The 5,300-nt window shown below is 36.7% G+C and overlaps 1 pseudogene; it reads right to left on the bottom strand.

Moving 5' to 3' along the window:
* Positions 1–453: 453 nt before the first annotated feature.
* LOC107157628 lies at positions 454–1,045 on the bottom strand (annotated as a pseudogene).
* Positions 1,046–5,300: the final 4,255 nt, after the last annotated feature.

Below are 5,300 nucleotides of genomic sequence, written 5' to 3'. Positions count from 1 at the left end.
GGTTAAGCACCCTTGGTGTCAATCACTGGTACAAAAAAAGAATTCTCATTGTGTATGACAGAATAGTTGGTAATCTAATTAAAGTTCAAACATAGCTTAGAGTAAAGAAATAATCACCAGAAAGAACAACAAAAATATATATGTGAATACCACAATAGGTTTAAAAGGTTATTTCTATAAAAGGAATAATGAAGGTTTCGATCATTTTTTTAACTATGGTATTGTCCATGTTATTTGATCATAATTTGTATAAACATGCACAGATAACATACCAAATTTAATATATTCATTAATAAATGAAGTGTATATTCTTTCTAAGTCATACACAGAAGCACAGGAGACAAGAAAGAAATGTTTCACAGTTTATAGGGTCCGAGTATGATTCTTAAAAGATGTTATTTCAAATAAATATTTTTCTGAAATATATCATGCATGCAAAAAAGAGCATACATTCTAGGTAACAGCTTCATGAAATGCCACCAAGTTAATAAACCCTGTAATTACCATCCAGGTATGGGGGATGATATTGCCCCTGCAGTATGGCAGGCGCTTGGTGAGGAAAGAGAAAGGAATAACAAGCATCACGCCCCTAAGAAAAGTGAGCAGCCCGGCTTTAGAAATCACCACATTGGTGAGGATGGTGGCATAGCGCAGGGGATAGCAGATGGCCACGTAGCAGTCCAGTGCCATGAGCATGAGCACCCCAGACTCCATTCCTGTGAAGGTGTGCACAAAGAACATCTGGGCCAGGCAGGCCTTAAAATCAATCTCCTTGAGGTTGAACCACAGTATGCAGAGTGTTGGGAAGGGTGCTGGTGCACATGAGCACATCTGTGAAGGAAAGAAGGGCTAAGAAGATGTACATAGGTCTGTGCAAGGCCTCTTCAGAGTAGATGAGGTACATAAGGCCAAAGTTCCCTGTAAGGGCAATGCTGTACATGGCACACAGGGGGAAGGAGATCCACAAATGCACCTCTTCCAGACCAGGGATGCCATTTAAAATGAATGAAGCTGGAGTCAGGCTGGTGACATTTAGGAGTGACATAATGACTTTTGGGAAGTTTAGAGTAGAGCATTCACAGAATTCCCTGTGTAAACAGAAGAAAAAATTTCAGAGTTTCACTGACCAGAAGGGCTTTGTCCCGTAAAATGGCTAATTCATCTTTCTTGTGGATAGATGACCTTATTGCTCTCATAGGTTTTACATGTGGTACATACTCTCTTAGAGTCCATGTCTTAAGCATTAGATGTTGACAACATCAATGGCTTGTGCAGTTTCTTTTGTTATCATGCCTTCCATTCTCCAGGTTGAATTTGGCTACTAACTGACCAAATGGATGGTCAAGGATTGATTATATATTTTCTGGGATCCAGGTGTTCACCATAGTCAGAGATGCCCATACTAACCTGAAATATTTATAATCATCAGTTGTTCTGACATTCTAACCTTTCAAAGTTAATGTTTTACCTAATAGACTTGCTAAAGTTGATTCCAATTTACTTGTACCAAAAAATTCCTCTCCTCTCTCTTCAAAAATCTTCACTACAGAAATATATATTTTACCATCTCCTAATATGTACCTTTAATCAAAATGATGGACTGATCTTGAAAATAAAACATAGAAACAAATGCCCTTCCTAACATCATCACTCCATGACCTATTTGATTAGTGACAAATCAAAGAAGAATCATTGTAATAGTAAAAAGCAGCCAATGTTTTTCCAATATTAGCATCTAGTCTTCTGGACTCTACCATCTAGTTCAATGAGAAAAAGACGTTTCAGCTTAAACTAAATCAGTCAATAATCCTTTATTACACAGTGCTTTATTTTCTACCCACATTACATCTTCCAAGACTCATAGAACAAATATTTCTCAAGCCACGTAATGTACATAGCAATGCTTTTCTGGTGTAAAGTATATTTTCAATACATTTTTTTAAAATTCCACAGAAAAAGAGGCTTTAGGAGAATAAGTGTTGACATAGAGTATTGAGGGGAGAACATTTGATTTGATAGTATGCTGTGAGGAAACATGATCAAAGTTGTGAACATAGGAGGAACATATAAGATGCACAATTATATAGTTGTCTATATTGCTCAAGGTGTGCTTATTAAAAACAACAATAATAATAACAAAATGAACAAGTATTGTGGTTCTAGGGCTACTCCTACAGAAGAGGTTATGGAAGCAAAAATAGACCTTTTGATTAATTGATTAATTTCAATGCTGAAATTTATAAAACCTCTTGGATATTTTGGATATTCACCTGGTATTCCAATAGGCATCCCCACTAGAACTTTAAAAAGTGTGAAATTGAAATTCCTGCAATTCCTGATATTTCTGAATTTCCTGCAATTGACATAAATTGCAGGAAAATGGATGGAACTTGAGATCTCTATTAAGTTAAATAAGCCAAACTGAGAAAGTCAAGGGTCCAGTGTTTTCTCTGCTATATGGAAGCCAGAGAGAAAAAGGAAAAGGAAGGTGCAGGGTGGATCTCATGAAAATGGAAGGCAGATCAGTAGAGTAGAGGAAAGGGGTTAGGAGATAGGAAGAGGGAAAAGAGAGGAGAAATATGGGGAATTATGTTGGCCTATTATGTTGTGTGCATGTGCAAATGTGTAACAATGAATTTCACCATTATGTACAAATATAAGGCTCCAAGAAAATATGGAAACAAATGATGTGGAGTGAGTGCACAAATTTGAGAGGTACTCAAATTTGTTGAATTGAGAAATAATTGAAATTTCATGAATACAGTGTCAAACAGATGCATTTCCTTTAAAGAAAGGAAAAGAAACTAGAGAAAAGTATGGAATATGGCTGTCATAGTTCTTTTCTTTCTACCCTCTGATTAATAAATTATTGTCTCTCAGAAATGTTGCTCTTAGCTTTCACAGCCAGTGGGACTGAAGACGTACTTCTCTTTAAAATATTCTGCATAAGAACTATGTTTTGGTAGTTGAAATATGAATGTTTTATCTAAAATAAAAATGGAACACAGAAGCTAATATGCAGAGGCATATTAGTGGGAAATATTGGTGTTTTTTTTTAATTGGTTGTTCAAAACATTATAAAGCTCTTGACATATCATATTTCATACATTTGATTCAAGTGGGTTATGAACTCCCATTTTTACCCCGTATACAGATTGCAGAATCACATCGGTTACACATCCACGTTTTTACATATTGCCATACTAGTGACTGTTGTATTCTGCTATCTTTCCTATCTTCTACTATCCCCCCTCCCCTCCCCTCCCCTCACTTCTTCTATCTCTACCCCTTCTACTGTAATTCATTTCTCTCCCTTGATATTTTTTCCCCTTTCCCCTCACATCCTCTTACATGTAATTTTGTATAACAATGAGGGTCACCTTCCATTTCCATGAAATTTCCCTCTCTCTCCCTTTCCCTCCCACCTCTCGTCCCTGTTTAATGTTAATCTTTTTCTCATGCTCTTCCTCCCTGCTCTGCTTTTAGTTGCTCTCCTTATATCAAAGAAGATATTTGGCATTTGTTTTTTAGGGATTGGCTAGCTTCACTTAGCATTATCTGCTCTAATAACATCCATTTCCCTGCAAATTCCATGATTTTGTCATTTTTTAGTGCTGAGTAATACTCCATTGTGTATAAATGCCACATTTTTTAATCCATTCATCTATTGAAGGGCATCTAAGTTGGTTCCACAGTCTAGCTATTGTGAATTGTGCTGCTATGAACATCAGTGTAGCAGTATCCCTATAGTACGCTCTTTTAAGGACTTCAGGGAATACTCTAAGAAGGGCAATAGCTGGGTCAAATGGTGGTTCCATTCCCAGCTTTCCAAGGAATCTCCATACTGCTTTCCAAATTGGCCGCACCCAATTTGCAGTCCCACCAGCAATGTACAAGTGTACCCTTTTCCCCACATACTCGCCAGCATTTGTTGTTGTTTGACTTCCTAATGGCTGCCAATCTTACTGGAGTGAGATGGTATCTTAGGGTGGTTTTGATTTGCATTTCTCTGACTGCTAGAGATGGTGAGCATTTTTTCATGTACTTGTTGATTGATTGTATATCCTCCTCTGAGAAGTGTCTGTTCAGGTCCTTGGCCCATTTGTTGATTGGGTTATTTTTTTTCTTATTGCTTAATTTTTTGAGTTCTTTGTATGTTCTGGATATTAGGGCTCTATCTGAAGTGTGAGGAGTAAAGATTTGTTCCCTGGATGTCGGCTCCCTATTTACCTCTCTTATTGTTTCTATTGTTGAGAAAAAACTTTTTAGTTTGAGTAAGTCCCACTTGTTGATTCTAGTTATTAACTCTTGTGCTATGGGTGTCCTATTAAGGAATTTGGAGCCCGACCCCACAATATGTAGATCTGAGCCAACTTTTTCTTCTATCTGATGCAGAGTCTCTGATTTGATATCAAGCTCCTTGATCCATTTTGAGTTAACTTTTGTGTATGGTGAGAGAAAGGGATTCAGTTTCATTTTGTTGCATATGGATTTCCAGTTTTCCCAGAACCATTTGTTGAAGATGCTATCCTTCCTCCATTGCATGCTTTTAGCCCCTTTATCGAATATAAGATAGTCGTAATTTTGTGGATTGGTTTCTGTGTCCTCTATTCTATACCGTTGGTCCACCCGCCTGTTTTGGTACCAGTACCATGCTGTTTTTGTTACTATTGCTTTGTAGTACAGTTTGAAATCTGGTATCACTATACCTCCTGAATCACACTTCCTGCTTACAATTGCTTTTGCTATTCTAGGTCTTTTATTCTTCCATATGAATTCCATGATTGCTTTATCTATTTCTACAAGAAATGCTGTTGGGATTTTGATTGGCATTGCATTGAACCTATAGAGAACTTTTGGTAATATCGCCATTTTGATGATATTAGTTCTGCCTATCCATGAACAGGGTATATTTTTCCATCTTCTAAGATCTTCTTCTATTTCTCTCTTTAGGGTTCTGTAGTTTTCATTGTATAAATCTTTCACCTCTTTTGTTAGATTTATTCCCAAGTATTTTTTTTTTTTGGATATTGTGAATGGGGTGGTTTTCCTCATTTCCAGAATTTTGTCACTGATATACAGGAATGCCTTTGATTTATGTGTGTAGATTTTATATCCTGCCACTTTGCTGAATTCATTTATTAGCTCTAGTAGTTTCTTTGTAGACACTTTTTGTGTCTTCTAGGTATAGGATCATATCATCCGCAAATAGTGATAATTTAAGTTCTTCTTTTCCTATCTTAATGCCTTTAATTTCTTTTGTCTGTCTAATTGTTCTGGCCAGTATTTCGAGAACTATA

The sequence above is a fragment of the Marmota marmota genome, unplaced genomic scaffold (assembly GCF_001458135.2).
Source record: "Marmota marmota marmota unplaced genomic scaffold, marMar, whole genome shotgun sequence".
Classification (NCBI taxonomy): domain Eukaryota; kingdom Metazoa; phylum Chordata; class Mammalia; order Rodentia; family Sciuridae; genus Marmota; species Marmota marmota.
The sequence above is the reverse complement of the archived record's forward strand: the minus strand, read 5'-3'. Positions and strand labels throughout refer to the sequence as shown.